Source organism: Mus caroli, chromosome 13, assembly GCF_900094665.2.
Source record: "Mus caroli chromosome 13, CAROLI_EIJ_v1.1, whole genome shotgun sequence".
NCBI lineage: Eukaryota > Metazoa > Chordata > Mammalia > Rodentia > Muridae > Mus > Mus caroli.
The window spans coordinates 20151414-20168191 of NC_034582.1; the positions used below are offsets into that span (position 1 = coordinate 20151414).

General features: G+C 44.0%; 1 long non-coding RNA gene across 1 annotated transcript in view; it reads left to right on the forward strand.

The window, feature by feature from the left end:
• Positions 1 to 4761: 4761 nt before the first annotated feature.
• The window catches only part of LOC115029082, a 21410-nt gene continuing 9393 nt past the window's right edge, over positions 4762 to 16778 (forward strand). The window contains exons 1-2 of the long non-coding RNA XR_003834654.1: positions 4762 to 5237; positions 16056 to 16153. This is a non-coding gene — a long non-coding RNA (uncharacterized LOC115029082). The remainder of the gene's footprint in view (positions 5238 to 16055; positions 16154 to 16778) is intronic.

Consider the following 16778-nt stretch of genomic DNA (forward strand, 5'->3'; position numbering starts at 1 on the left):
CCTGTGTTCCATCCTATAGATGACTGTGAGCATCCACTTCTGTATTTGCCAGGCACTGGCAAAGTCTCACAGGAGACAGCTATATCAGGGTCCTTTGAGCAAAATCTTGAACAGCCATCTTTCATTTGGGAACTAGTTAGAAGACAACTGTGAACCTTATGCATGTTGAGACAGGGTCTCATGTTAGCCCATACTATAAAAAAGAAAACATGATGGTCCATTTTCAAGGCAGAAGTACCCTGAGTCAGCTCTAGTCTATCTACAGATGAACAGGAAGCACTGGGCACCTACTGGTGCCTTAGTAGTCTAGCTGCTCCACTCAAACTAGAAATTTAGAACAGAAATTGACTAACAGTCAAGCTTTTTTGACAATCTTCAGACACCACACATTCCATGCACTCAAATAACTTGAAAATGGAATTTAACTTGCAGAGATAACATATTCCCTCAGTCCTTGTTATGAAATAGACAACGTAAGTGCATAAGTGGAAGATACAACCAAGAACAGGTAGAAGGCTTTGACACACTAAGAATCCATAGGTAAGATGCAAACATCAGAAAATTCTGATGCACCTTGAGGATCCTGGTGGTTAAAGTTCTGCCTGGAGACAATGAAAGGGTGGGCTCTGTTGGAGCTGCAGAGAGTGGGTTGTATTTACTGTCTCTGCTATTTCTTGGCTCCGTGCTCTGAGCTTTGGCTGCCATTGTTCCCGTCATTGTGGTTCTAAGGATGCCCAGCTTATGTGGAGGGGCTGGGATTGCTGCTGCTGGAAATCTGGACACACAAGCAAAGGAAGGTAACAAGACAAGAGGACTGGGCTCAGTGTGAATTTCACCCATTATGCTAATAGATAAAATGTGTTCTGGAACGAACTTCCCATTGCTGCATGTATTTCCTATCTTCCAAACCAGAGCTTTGCCAGAGCTTTGCCTCCACTCCAGTCTCATTACTATCATTTCTACTCTTTAGAGACAGGGTTTCCCTGTGTACCCAGGCTGGCCTAGATCACAGCCATCTTCTTGTGGGAACCTCCCAAGTGTTAGGATTAGAGGCCTGGGTTGTGCCTAACAAAGTTATGACTGTTACATGGAAAGAATTTCACCCTGTAGACAATATCAGGCTAATTTCTTGAGTCAGATGGGGGACCCATGCATCAGAAAACTGTCACTGCCCATTTGGCAAGATGGTCTTGCCTCTTACTGCCTTCTTGAGGCTTAATGTCATGCTTCTTTTAGTGAGTGCAGTATCTGCAACAGGGTAGAAATAGATAGATTCACGGCTGCATCACAGAACCTAGAAGGGAACCTTATTTAGCATGAGTTTGGTAGTAGATGTCCCCAGTAGAGCTTCTGTTTGTTCTCAGTAAGGATACTATTGTTGGGAGAAGAAGCAGCTATCTTGTGTTCATGTTGTCTCTCTAGTATCAGTAATTTGGGAGTTACAACATTCCCCCCTTCTTTTGGTGACTCTAGAGGCCAATCTTGTCCTCTTTGTAGGCTTAAATCATCTGTGCTAGCTGGTTGGTACTGGGCTCTCATCACTATCATTTGTATACTCCCTAATCTCTGCTTTATATACTGCAAAAGCTTATTGATTATGCATGGCCCGAATGTGAGCAGTAACAGAAGACTTATCAGGGGCCCTGGAATTGTGGAAATGAGGGTATTTAACCATGGGGAAGTATTAAATAGTGAATGATACCAGCTTTTGGAGTTTTCTCATTCGTTTTTGGTGCCTCTCTATGCTTTCTCTAACCTTAACTAGTGATTCTCTGATTATTCCAGAGTGATTTACCTAAAAGCAACATTCTTCTCATAGAGCCACACACAAGCCTCCCTGCTGCAGGAACACTAAGTCTAACTCTCGTCTGTTCTGCAGAACTGCCTCAGCCAGAGAATCTACATTTCGCTCTAGGTATGTGATGGATTTTTCTAAGCATTGGATGTCTTGATCTATATCTAATTTAAGGCTGTTATAGTTCTTCTCTTGCAACGTTAGGGCTGCTATCCCAGTGCCTGCCCCAGCTAGCCCTGCTCCCAGAATTACAGCCAAAGTTAGGGAAATAGGTTCTCTCTTCTGTCTCATGAGGTCTCCCCCAACATGCCCTATTAGGTTCTTTGGCATTATTTTTTCTGAATAATAGGTTATGTGTGGCACCAACTGAACTATAATACAGAACTCCTTTGCAGTAGGGGAATTAAGGACCTCTCTGTGCACACACGGAGTCAACCTTGTTGAACAGTCCCACCAAGCCTGTTCGGGAGGCGGGCGGGGGGGGGGGATAACCCAGTTTGAATGAACCATGGGGGTTGTTTGGTTACAAAGGTGCTGATGTGACGAGGGAATGTTTCCCAGGCAGGTCCCCTGTCTTGATATGGTGGTCTGCAGGATTAAGGCTGGACCTCTTGGGACCATCTGCATGCAGTGTCTCTCTCAGACTCATATCTAGATATAAATCCAACACCTTCATAAAAGGGGGGGTCTGGCATTATAGCACAGCCAGCAGGAGGTGGTTAGCTCTGGCCCGGAGCAAAATCTGAAAGGTTTTTAGCATCATTGACCAGAGCAGATCTACCAGCTCTGTGCGATTCAAAAAAGATCCTGGGGCTGGGGACCCCTGCTAGGGGAGGACTTGGGGAGGAGGCAGCAGTCACCAGTCTGAGGACCGGCTTTGGCACAGGTTTTTTCAGGGTAAGACCTCTTGGTTTAGGGTTTGACAAAATCAGATTTGGTCCTACAGCCACCTGCAGGGGGTTCACAATTGGTTTTACCACAAGTTTGATGGTGAAGAGGAGGCCTGGCCTAATCCCTCCAATGACATGGAGTCATTGACATGGAGTCAGAGGCCCCAGGACCTCCCAGCTTCCCAACCCTTCCCTGTTTGCCTTTGTCTGTAAACCTCAGTAAAACTTCAGACCTGCTCCCCTTCCTGGCAACTGTGATAAGGTCTTCCTTCGACACTCCCCAGGTTTTTAGCCCTCTAACTGATGTCTCACACCCCCAGGAAGCACAGTAAAATTGTTCTGGACCCCCACATCTAATAGTCCTTTTCTGTCCTGGACATATATAAAATGTTCTTCACCGACATGGTGGATATGAATGCCATAAAGTCTGTTAGGTGTCAGCCAGCTGGCACAGATCAAAGGTTAAATCTGGAAACCACTGGGTCCCATGTGACTTTTTTTGTATTAGGAAATTGGACCCGGTAACCCATTTCAGGATTCTCAATTGTCCAAGTCAAGTCATAAGGCTGGTGTGAGTTTTTGATCTCTGAATGGAGACGTGGGCTAGGAACAGCAGTGCATGAAGCCAGTAAAGACAGCAATCTTAGGACAGAGTTAATTTTATCTTGAAGGGATGAGTGCCCTTTTGGACACTCCATTCCAGCAGTGGCAGCTGTGAAGCCTGGCGATCTTCTGGAGAGAACAGATCAGCAGGTGAGTGCAATGTATCCAAGCAGCGATACCGTCCACCTTTACAAGCTGTTAAAATTGTTAGCAGGATGATGTAGGGTCTCTTCCAACGAGGCTCCAGCGCAAAACTGCCTCACGTAGACCTAGTCTCCAGGTTGAAACTTATGGGGCTCTGGAACTGGGGCCTGCTTCATAGAGGGCACGCAGTTTAGGCCAAACCGGCTCGTGAACCCATTGTGTTGCTCTGACCTTCGTTATTAATTTCATCACCTTCTAATTCTGCAATGGCTATTGACTGAAGGTTAGGGACAATAGGGGCAGGGACACCATACATGATTTCAAAAGGAGTTAGTCCTAATTGGAAAGCACAAAGGGAAGGAGTGTCACCTAGTCTATGGCAGACTCTAGGGCTAATTTAGTCAAGGTCTCCTGAAGTGTCTGATTCATTCTTTCTACGTGTACTGAACTTTGGGGCCTGTACGCACAATGTAACTTCCAATCTGCCCCAATATATCTCTCTACATCCTGGCTTACTTTGGACACAAATGCTGTCCCATTGTCTGACCCTGTCATATGAGGGCTTCATGTATATGGGCAAACGCATACCGGCTATCGCTGTAGATGTCGATGACCAGCCTTTTTCCCATGATGAGGGCCTGGGATAGCATCAGTTCAGCCCTAGGAGCTGAGGCACCTTCGGGGAGAGACTGGGCCCAAATTACCTCTGTTTCTGTGGTCACCGCAGCTCCTGCCTTCCTCTGTCCCTCTCAAATGAAACTGCTTCCGTCCATGAACCAAGCCTGCTCTGCCCCTGTCAAAGGCAAGTCTTTTAGGTCCGGTCGAGTACTGCATGCGTGTGCCAAGATTTCACTGTATTGGTGGAGCAGCTGATCCAAGTCCAGATAAGGAAGGAGAGCTGTGGGATTTAAGGAAGCAGGCGGCTGGAAAGTAACCCGGCCAGGATTGATTAGTAAGTAGGGTTTGATAGTGAGTCATGCAGGCATTACTGAGCCATTTGTCTGGTGGCTGTTTGAGTACCCCTTCGATTGCATGGGGGGTAGCCACAGTTATATTCTTTCCCATAGTTAGTTTATCTGCATCTTTAAACAGTAATGCCGCGGCCGCAACGTTGCACAGGCAGGGTGGCCATCCTGCTGCCACTGGGTCTAATTTCTTTGACAGATAGACCATAGGCTGTTTCCATGGTCCCAGAGTTTGAGTCAGGACCCCTTTGGCTATTTACTTCTGCTCGTTGATGTACAGATGAAATGGTTTTGTTATGTCTGGAACCATCTGGAAGTCCCAAAGCAGGAGCTGACAGTAGGGTCTGCTTTATTTTATCAAAGGCCTTTTGATGATCTTGAGTCCAAACAAAGTCTTTGGTCTCTCTGGTGGCCTCATATAAAGGTTTGGCTATTTCAGGAAAACCTGGAATCCATAGTCTGCAAAAGCCTGCAGAACCCAAGAACTCTCTTACCTGTCTTGGACTCTGGAGGGTGGGTATGCTGAGAACAGTCCTTTTCTTGCTGAAAAAAGACACTGTTGGCTCTCCTTCAGAATGTAGCCGAGATAAGTAACCTTGGTTTTACAGAGCTGTGCCTTTTTGGCCAACACCAGATATCCCATGTCCCCCAGAGCCTGTATGTATGTGATTTGGGGTCCCTTTCTTGCATCTTTCTCCAGTTTCTGCTGCAACAAGGTCATCTTCATACTGAACAAGAGTTATATCTGGGCTATTGACTCTGTGCTCACTCAGGTCCTCATGCAGAGCTTCATCAAACATAGTGGGGGAGTTCTCGTAACCTTGAGGCAGGTGAGTCCAGGTAAGTTGTCCATTAATGCTCTTCTCAGGATCATGCCACTCAAAGGCAAAATACTGGCTCTTGGCGGCCAAGGGTATGCTGAAAAAAACGTCCTTTAAGTCCAGGACAGAATGCCATTTCTGATCTGGAGGTAGAGAGCTCAACAGGGTATAAGGGGAAGTTAGGCACTGTTGGATGTCAATTATTCTGCAGTTAACTTTTTACAGATCTTGGACAGGGCAGTAGTCATTGGACTTTGCCTTTTTCACAGGCAATAATGGGGTGTTCCAGGCCAAAGGTCATGGCATGAGAATTCCCACAGCCAGCAGTTTCCAGATATGGGGATTGATCCCCTTCAGTGCCTCTTGGGACATGGAATATTGGCAGACTCTCTCTGGATCTGCTCCTGGATTGAGCTCTACAAATACAGGAGGTCTATGTTTTGCAAGTCTCATTCCTCTGGTCTCTGCCCATGCCTGGGGAAATGTTTCCAGCCAGACATCTAGCTCTTGTTCGGGGCTGGCTGGTGATTCATACAGTCTATATTCAGCCTCAGAGACCAGGTTAAGTGTCAGCACCTGGATTGGATTTCCTTTCCAGTCTGTTAGCCGGACTTTCCCAGGGTCAAAATGAATCTGAGCTCTCATTTTTGTTAGTTAATCTCTCCTCAACAAGGGTTATGGGCATTCAGGGATCACTAAAAGGAGTTGGACACTCGTCCAGTTCCCAAGTCCTTTGAGTAGTCCATGAATTTGCTTGGCGCCCTGTGGCTCCTTGCACCCAGGATTTTTTTACTAGACAATGAATGGCCTTTCAGCCTTTATGAGCACCGAACGTTGCGCTCCAGTATCCACCAGGAAGCTCAGAGGCTCTCCCCCAACTCTGAGGTTACCGTGGGCTTGGGGAGGGGGTCTGAGCCTGACCTCCTCAGTCTTCTTCGGTGACCATGATCTTGTTTTTAAGCTTTTTCTTTGGGCACTCTCTGGCCCAGTGTCCTTCCTCTCTACAGTAAGCACACTGATTCTTACCCAAGGCTCTCTCTGGGTTCTGGCTGGCAGTTTTCTTTTGGCTCCCTCCCTTCTGCAATGTTCTGGAGCTGGCGCCTCCTCTCTTTCTGGTCTGAATTACCAAGGGCTAGCAGGATTTTTGCTATATCTGCTTAACATCTTCCCTGCTTTGGCCTTTTCCTCATCTTTAGTTTTCCTGTTATGGTACACTTCCTCTGCCACTCCCACTAAATCTCTCAATGACTTTTCTCCTAATCTCTCTAGTTTCTGTAACTTCCTTCTTATGTCCGGTGACGATTGGTTTATGAATGCTAGCGCCACTGTATTTGTGTTTGCCAAATCTTCAGGATCTAAGTGTGTGTAACAGCGGAAAGCATCCATAATCCTCTCGAGAATCTCTGCAGGGTTCTCATTATCTCTCTGCCTGACGTCATAAACCTCAGCCAAATTGGTGGGCAGCTTAGCAGTGGCCCTGAGACCCGCCATCAGAGACTGCCGATAAACTCAGAGACAATCCCTACCTGCTCCCGTGTTGTAGTCCCAGGCTGGTTTTCTGAGAGGGAGCCCTTAGTCCGTGTCTGCTGGGTTTTGGGTTTCTTGCAATGATTTCTTGTAGCCTAGACTGAGCTCCAACTGACTGTGTAGTTGAGAATGACCTTGAGCTCCTAGACATGTTTTCATTTCTATTTTAGAAGTTTACTTTGTGTTAGGGGGGCTGCATGTGTCACAGCACATGTGTGAAGAGCACAGGACAACTTCTGGGAATCAGTTCTCTTCTTTCACCTTACAGGTCCTGGGAATTGAATTCAGGTCATCAATTGGGCCTAACAGCAAGTTCTTTTAGCCACTGAGCCATCTCTATGACCTGTAACCTGGATCAGCAGATGTTCTTCAGTGACAGAGTCCTGTGTGGGAGGTGCCAGGGGATGAAAGATAAAGAAGATAAAAGAGATAGACTCAGGAGGTCTTACATATGCTATGACTTAGGCCAAGCAAGCTTAAGAAGCACAGCATCTTATATGCTATTTACGGGAGAGAAATGGGATGAACCCAGCAGAATCTGTCATACAATGGACCTGACCTCTGTAAGCAGAGCTTCTAGAAGAAGCTGATGCATGCCATAGTAGGCTGCTGGTTTGTGGAGGTGTGGCTTCAGCAAGTTCTTGCTGGAGACCTAATGCAAATGGCTTGATGGATTTGACACACCTGACTTGATGCCACTGAGGCTGATGAAGCTCTACTCTGTTCTAGTAGCATGCCTTCTGATGTAGAACACGGCAGGCAGAATTCCCAGGGAAGCTCACTCCATAGAGGTATAAAAGCTGTAGCCAATAGGACGTGCTGGCTCACATTTGTAATCCCAGCGCTCAAGAGGCTGAGGTTTGAGAGTGGCTGTTAGTTTGAGGCTAGCCTGGGTTTCATAGTGAATTTCAGGTGTGAGAAATTTGTCTTAAGCTGGTTTAGTAATTGATCCTGCTTCTGCTCATAAACCCTGCCCCTTGCCATTTATTACTGTTGGTTAGATTAGCTTAGTTTTTTAAACATGTAATCAGCTTTCCTGAAATGTTGACTCACTGCTGAATTGGAAACCATGTATACTCATAAATTTTAGAATGTTTCAATGTTTAAACACTGTCACCTTTATACTTCCCTTCTGTTCTTTCCCAGCTGCTTTCCAAGACAGCCCATCAGGAGTGAACTGTGGGGTGGGACCTCAGACAATGAGGAACAGCTCTCAATAGGGATAAAAGATAGAGGCCATGCTGACCATGTGTGCTTACTCCTCTGGGTTTTGGATCATACAATCTTCCATCCAGAAGTTATTAAGGCATTACCAAGACACTGTAACTGATGAGGTAGTCCTCTTTTTTACAATATTGAACACATTTCTAACACAGGCTGGCCTGGGTTAGAGTGAGAACCCCATGTCAGTTCCAAGTCTGAAATGGAACTTTCCCGTCCTGGTCTTCTGCATGTTTTGCTTATGGCCATGGTGAATTCCATTTGGGCTAGTTGGAGAAAATTCTGAGGCAATATTGAAAACAATATTTCCTCTGTTATCTGAGGCAAAGCATATAGGCTGTATATGGACTCAGCTTATTAATTTTTTCTGTGTGTGCCCACATATCTGCATATGCAAGTGTGCTTGAGTGTGTGTGTGTGGGGGGGTGCAAAGGACAATATCTCCAGGTACCTTTCATCTTCTTGTCCGAGACAGACAGGGTCTTTCATTAGCCTGGGGCTTTGCAGAGAAGGATAGACTAGCTGGTCAGTGTGCTTCTAGGGGTCTTCCTGTCTCAGCTCCCATTCCCCCATCCCTGGGATTACAAGCATGAGCCACTGCTCAGGCTTCGTACCTGGATTCTGGTAAAGCAATCTCAGATTTCTATGTGAGTGACTTGGGGGTTTTACCAGTAGAGACTTCTCCCCAGTCCATGTCCAGTTTTTTCTTTTTCCTTTCCTTGAAAATAGATTTTTTTCTCACACAATATATCCTTTTTATGGTTTTCCCTCCTATACTCCTCCCAGCTCCTCACCATCTGTCTGCCTCTCCTTAGAAAACAAACAAACTTCTATGGGAAATAATAAAATATAGTAACATAAAACCAAAACTAACACATTGGAATTGGATAGCACAAACAGAATGAAAAGAGACCAAGAAAAGGCACAAGAATCAGAAAGCTTCTCATTTACACACTCAGGAATCCCAGAAAAACACTAACCTGGAAGCAATTGTATATACACAAAGGACCTGTAGGGTAAAAAGGGAGAAAAGAATAAAATAAGACAAAACTTTAAAAAAATAAGATAAAATTAAAGTGGGTGAGGGTTGAGGAGCCCTGATGTGATATTATGAGACAAGGAACCTCCAAAGATGCTGTTGAGTTCATTTTCTGTTGGCCATCCACTGCTGGATATGCAGCCTACCCTTAAGAGAAATTTGTTCCCCCTGTGAGACTCCCTTGGAGGAAACTAAGTTTTCATGTGCAAGTGGTTATCAGTTGGACATAGCTCCTGGGTTATGGACAGGGGCTTCTGTCCACTTCTCCTTTCAAGCTCTAGGACGCCTTGTTAGGGCAGACCCACAGACCCATGCTGCCTCCGACTGTGAGTTCATATATGCTTTCATCATGTTGATTTAGAGGGTCTTCCTTCCTTGCTATCTTTTATCGCTGTGGTTCTTATACTCTTTCTGCTCTCTCCTCAGCAGGATTCCATGAGCCCCATGGGAAGGGATTGGATGGAGACATCGCATGAAAGGCTTAGTGTTCCAAGGTCTCTAACTCTCTGCATAGTATTTGTCTGTGGGCCTCTGTATTTGTTCCCCTCTGCTGCAGGAGGAAACTTCTCTGATAATGGCTGAACAAGGTATTGATCTCTGAGTTTAGCAGAATGTCATTAGGAGTCATTTCACTGCTACATTGTGTGTGTGTGTGTGTGTGTGTGTGTGTGTGTGTGTGAGAGAGAGAGAGAGAGAACAGTAGTATTTGGTCTTACCCAATTACTCTGACTCTCTGGGCTATTTGGTTTCAAGTTCTTGGTCACTCAAGCAGTATCAGGTGTGGATTCCACCTTTTGCAGTGGGCTTTCAGTCTAATCAGACACTGGTTGTTCATTCCCATATACTCTGTGCTTCTAACACACTAGCATATCTTGTAGGCAACACCATTGTTGATGAAAGAGTTTGTGACTGGGTTGATGTTTATGTTTCTTTTTTGACAACATGCAGGGTACTTCTCTGTACCAGAGACACTAACACATTGAGGTGAAGACTATGTAGGCACCAGCTCAACATCTCTGTGTTCAATGAGTTGTGTAGATGTTTTCAGCAATGGGACCTTGTCATCAGATTGTGGAGAGCCACCTATAGTCTTGGCAACAGATTGAATTGTTTAGGGATGCCCATGGAATCCCATTGCCAACAAACCAATTCGACGTAACCCAATCCCAGTACCAGAAGGTTCATTTGGAGACAAGAGCGGTCCAATTGAGGCTACTTCACCTCATTATTTGGTAATTTCTTTTAGATTATCTTCATACATGTGTATGCTTTAGGAAACTTCTACTGTATTAGGTTCCCATATTACCCCTAAAATGTCCTTAATTTTAGCTGTCTCTTTCTATATTCCCTCTTTGTCCCCCTGTTCCTTCTTCCTCTCCATTTGACCCTCCTATTTCAGTCCCTCCCCCCACATCTATCCATAACTAAATATTCTAATTCACTTTTTTAGGGGGATCTACTCTCTCCCCTCAGTCCCTTATCTCATACTTAACCTCTGTGGTTCTACAGGTTGTAGCTTGGTTACTATTAACTCAGCAACTAATATCCACATATATACCATATTTGTTGTTCTGGATATGGGATACCTCACTTAAAATTATTTTTTCTAATTCTATCCATTTATCTGCAATTTTCATGATTTGATTTTATTTAATGGCTGATTAATACTCAATTATATAAATGTATAACTTATTTTTTTATCCACTACTGTCAAGAGAGGATATTTAGGTTGTTTCCAATTTTTGGCTATTATGAATAAACAAAGCAGACATGAACATAGTTGAGCAAGTGCCTTTGTGAATGGATGAAGCATCCTTTGGGTATATGTCCAAGAATGGTATAGCTGTATCTTGAGGTAGATCAATCCCACCTTCCTGAGGAACTGCCACACTGATTTTCATGGTGGCTATACATGTTTGCACTCTCATCAGCAACAGAAGAGAGTTACCCTTGTTCTACATCCTTGCCAGCATGAGCTGTCACTTGTTTTATTGATCTTAGCCAGTCAGACAGATGTAAGATGAAAGCTTAAAGGAGTTTTGGTTTACATTTCCTTGATGGCGAAGGATGTTAAACATTTAAGTGTTTCTCAATCATCTGAGTTTCCTCTTTTGAGATTTGTTGTTGTTGTTTAGATCTGTATACCACTTTTTTCTTTCTTTTTATTTATTAATCAATATTACATTTCTCACATTTTACTTGTCTTTTAGTGTCTACAATTGAACACTATGCTGGTTACAGTTTCAGAGATTCTAATTAATTAGTTAGAAGTGAGAAGACATATACTCAGGGTTTTCTCATCTGTATCATAGACATACATAAACTTTTTAAATTTAAATAAAATGTAATGTAATGCTGCATTGATAGGCAAGGCTATTTGACTGTCTCTTTTCTGTTTTGTGGAAAACTTCACATATAAGGAATTCATTATATGATCTATGCTGTCCTCTCTCCCACGTCTGTGTACCACTTTTTAACTGAGGTATTCGTTTTCTTGATACCTAGGATTTTTTTTTTTTTAGTTTTTTTCCCTATATTTTGAATAGTAGCCCTCTATTAAATGTGTAGTTGGTAAAACATTTTCCATTTTGTAGGCTGCCACTTTGTCTGAATGATGCTGTCCTTTGACATGCAGGATCTTTTCAGTTTCACAAGATCCAATTAATTAATTGTTGATCTTAGTGACTATGTTAATAGTGTTCTGTTCAGAAAGTCTTTTTATGTGCCAAAGAGTTCAGGCCTATTTCCCACTTTCTCTTCTATCAGGCTCAGTGTATTTGATTTTATGTTGAAGCCTTTGATCCATTTGGAGTTGAGTTTTGTGTGAGGTGACAGGTATGGATCTATTTGGATCTTCTAGATGCAGCTGCCCAGGTTAACCAGCACCATTTGTTGAAGATGCTGTTTATTTTTTCTCCATTGTGTATTTCTGGGCTTCTTTATAGGTGAACACACGAATTCTTTAATAGCACAAGTTGTCTTTAAGTTTCAGCATAGACTTTCTAAGTAAGCACTACTGTGTACTAGCAACCTGATTTCCCTTTAGTAATCTGAATCTGTCATCCCAGCGACTTGTCATTGTCTTTCTGTGCCCTTCACTTCAGTAGGAGGAGGAAACCCAATAGTTGCTGTTGGCACTCCTGCCCTCCAACCAGCAGAACTCAGCATCATGGAAGGAGATGAAGAATCCTGCAACTGTTAGATAAGAGAATGAGCAGAATTATCCTCCTCTAGAAAGCCAGACTGGCAGGAGGAATGACATCATACATTGCCTGTCATATAAGTTTACTAGTGGCCATCTGTGAGAGCATATTCTTCTAGACTATTATACCCTAACTGGTACATTTAAAACTTGAGTTTTGGTTAGCTCATTCCTAGCCTGTTACCTGGGATCCCCTTGTTTTCTAGGACATGGATAAATACAGTGAAATTGAGAAGGTGTCGTGGCACATACCTGTAGTCCTAGAAGTTGGGAAAAGCAGGAGAATTGAGAGTTCAAAGTGATTCTTGGCTACATAGCAAGTTAGAGGCCAACCAGAACTATGTGAGCCCTGCATCAAAGTGAACCCTGCCTCAAAACACTGATAAAAACAGTGCACTCCACAAGGATGTGCTGTGAAGCAAAAATCCATGGACTACCACGAAGATTGTATTACCACGGTGTCACCGTGACAAAATATCTGACAGAGGAAACTTAAGGAAGGGTTTATTGGGGTTCATCCTTTGAGGGTATAGTCCATCATGATGGTGAAGGCATGGTAGCAAGAGCATGGTGCAGCTGGTCACATTGTAACTCGAGAGAAAGAGTGGGGGGAGGGGGATGGTGGTACTCAAATCACTTTTATTCTCTCCAGAATCTCAGCCCATGAGAGTCCAATCCGAGTTCAGCATAAGTCTTTCTTTGCAGTTAAACCTCTCTGAGAATGCTTACACACACACACACACACACACACACACACACACACACATCCCTCAGTGTGTTTCCTAGATGACTGTAGATCCATTGAGTTGACAATGGTGAGGAAACAACACAGGATAGTGTTGTTGTGTGATATGTCCCAACTTTGAGAGCAGACCCAATTTGGGACTAGAATTAATTTTGATGAGGAAGAAACACTTCCCTTTCTGTGGTACAAGAGTCCCATTATAGTCTGAGCTGCCACTAGGTGGCAATGGTTCTGTACTAAGGACTCAGAGCTGACCTCTGTTCTTGACATATGGGTCATCTGATCATTCTTTGAAGAGGGGAGTCACACTAGCCACCTCAGCCACTAATACCCCTTTGTATTTAAGGGGGAAAGGCTGATGTAGAGAATGGCCCCTGGTCCATCAGCAGTGGCTGTCTTTTGAGAAGTGTATTAGTTATTTTTTTCACTTCTGTGATTAACAACTCAACAGCACAAGGGTTTATTTTGGTTCCAGGTTTGAGGTTTATAGTAGCAAGAAGGCAAAATGACAGAATTGTCTTTGGCGAGGGTGCCAGTTAGAACTTGATACAACTGTGTGCCCACATCTGGACCGATCAGGAAGCAGAGAGTTGGGTGGACTTCTGCTTAGTTTCCTTCCTCCTCTTCAATTTTAGCTCATGGGGTGGAGTCATGCACACGCAGGGCGGGTCTTCTTGTCTCTGGAATTTTTGGATAAGCTCTCACAAATGTTCCCAGAAGTAAATCTCCCAGGGTATTCTAAGGTCAGTCAAGCTGACAACAAAGATGAATTACTTAGAATCCAGATACACACTGGCTGTGAGTTTCCTAATACTGTTCTCCATCCAAGAGTAGACGTGTTCCTACTGAAACACTTCAGAAACAAGGCAAGCATGCCAGCAATCACTGCTCTTGTCAACATAATAGATGATGACGAGTGCAGTGAGGCCCCAAAGGGGGAGAGAAAATGTCTCCTCTTAGAAGCCTTGAACCTGCCTGCCAGAACCATTTGAGAGAAAAGGAAGGGTGAAGCCTTTTCCCACTTCCAGAGTTCCCATCTGTCAATGTTCTTGGAGTGTTAACCTCTCCTCCTTCTGTGTTGTTTGTGTGAGTGTTGCTGAGCCAATCCTCAGGGCACAGAAGCACCATCAGATGGTACCTGAATGAGATTGGGTAAAGAAGTCAGAAGTGCTGAAGAGCTCCCAGCATAGAGTGTACACAGGACAGGGGTTGCACCTTAGTGGCAGAGAACTTGTTTATCAAGAGCAAGGTCATAGTCTCAATTCCTAACACTGCAAATAAGCATTATTGTTGGACAGCTGTAAGAGAGAAAATACTGTCTGATTTGCATAAATATGGCTATTTATATAGAAAATCAAAGGGATATCACAATGTAAAGTAATTGCAACAACCTTTCCAGACTGAAAAATATATGAAGTCCACACTGAATCTGCAAACTCTTTAGAAAATGCATTAGAGCTGGGCCATGGTGGCGCACGCCTTTAATCCCAGCACTCAGGAGGCAGAGGCAGGCAGATCTCTGTGAGTTCAAGTCCAGCCTGGTCTGCAGAGTGAGTCCTAGGAAAGCCAAGGCTACACTGAGAAACCAAAGGAAAGAGAAAGGGGTCAGGGAGGGAGAGAAAAGGCAATAGAAAAAAATTCCTGTGTCTGAAACAAAGATGTTAAAATACGATAAAATACAATGGAGACTTAGAGCTGTTTGCGATGGTGGCTTCTCCGTTCTCTGTGTGTAGTACATTATTTTTTGTTGTTGTTATTTATGTATATGGGGGAGTATATGTATACTTGTATGTTCATATACCTTTGGAGCATCAAATCCCTTGGAGCTAGAGGTATAGGCATTTGTGAGCTGCCAGATGTGGGTGCTGGAATCTAAATTCTGGTCCTCATGACATAATAGCATCTTAACCACTGGGCCATCTCTCATTAGTATCCATAAAAAGTGCTTTTGTAAAGGGTATTTTTTAAAGGTTTATTTTATTTTTACTTTTGCATATATGTATATCTGTGTGGGGTATACGCATATACCCAAGGAGGCTCATTATTGGGCTCCCTTGGATCCAGAATGACAGGTGACAGTAAGCTCCCAACCTGAATGCTGGGAACTGAACTCCATCCCGTCTTCTGCAAGAGCAGAATACACAGTTAACTACTAAGTGCTCTCTCCAGCTGTATAAAACCATTTTTAAGCAATTAAGCTAGAATTTAATATGAATCAATCAGCATCCTGACTTTATTTTCTGTGGGAACTTTAGCTTTGCTCTCCCTTGGATTGTTGCCCTTGTTATCTGGTCAGTGTCTATGTTTCTAACATGACTGCCGATAGCACTGGGAACTCTCCTGGAAACAAACCAAATACTCAATGAAAGGGAGTCACAAATGGAAGACTAGATACCTATTTCAGTGTTGTGCCCGATTTGTGAATCCCAAAAGGTCACCAAGGAGTCAATTCTGATGCAATCCCAGTAGGGCCTCGAGCTTGAGCCACACAGCTGTCTCTGACACAGCAGAAATGGAGGGTGAAGCCTCAAGCTCTCACTGGGACAAGGTTTTATAGGAAATGGCAAGCAATTGAGGCGGTTTCTAGCCTGGCACACATGTTAAGTTTTTCAAACCTTATTTTTAATAATGGTTCTTAAACACTTTAACCTCCCCTTTAGCCCACCGCCCACCAGAGGTAGTGGGAAAGAAAGGATGGGGGATGTGTGTGTGGGGGGGGGGTGGGCCTGCTTAGAAAGGTTCCTTAGGGCAACTCCCATCTGTGTGGTCGGGAAATCGGCAGCTCAGATTCCAGGCTAGCAGCGGCAGCTTGATCCACGCAAAAACATTTCACAGATATGCCAGCAGTCCAGTTTCACTTGAGTCGTGATAGCAAACATGAATCGGCAGCAGTGGTACTACTAGGCAGAGAAAGCCAGGCCTCAGCCTCAGCTCAAGTCAGCAGGAGGGGCCCGGAGGGACACCAGAAGTTCTCTGTTGTGCCTTCTCAGGGAAGTTAAGATCAGCAAAGATACAAGACCCACAAGCATTGCACAGCGAGCTCTCTAAGCAAGCCAAGCTCTGTCTTCTTCACTGTCCATCGAGTCCTATTTATACCCTCCAGGCATCATGTGTCCTCCATGGGTCTTGCCTCAGCACGTGTATCTAATCAGCGTGAGTTTGTGGAGTCTTGACAAATGCAGCTCAACTATGCAATGTAAGGTAAGCTAATACATATGTGTTGTTGGCAAAGAATCTCTTATCATGTGCTCTTTCATGTTCTTGCTTTAGCAGAACACCCTTTCTCCTGGGTCAGCTTCAGTGAAATGTTCCGTCGTGAGGGTGCCTTAGTCTTTCACCTGTGTTCACTTCAGGAAAACACTCCATCACTTGTTTGCCCCAGCAAGACACCATCCAACACAACTGACTTGGCAAAGAACCCTTAAAGTTTCTACTACCCACACAGCTGACTGGGGGCTATTATGGAATTTTGTTGCCCTTTAAAATAATTGGCTGGTGCTGGGAGCCAAACTATAAACTTGATTTCTGCTTTCCTCCTGATTGGTGGTTCTTGGGAAGTGAAGTGCCAGGGGCAGCTTGTAACCTGGAGGCCCAGGTTTGTTGGGGAGTAACCTGGAAACTGGTGCTAGATGTTCAACTTTAAGTCAGATTGTCTAAGATAGAGTCTGAACACAAGATCTGGTTGTTATCCAGCCACAACATACCCAAACTTATGGGCACAATGAAAGCATTTCTTTTTTTTTAATTACTTTTTTTATTAACATTTTTTATTACGTATTTTCCTCAATTACATTTCCAATGCTATCCCAAAAGTCCCCCATACCCT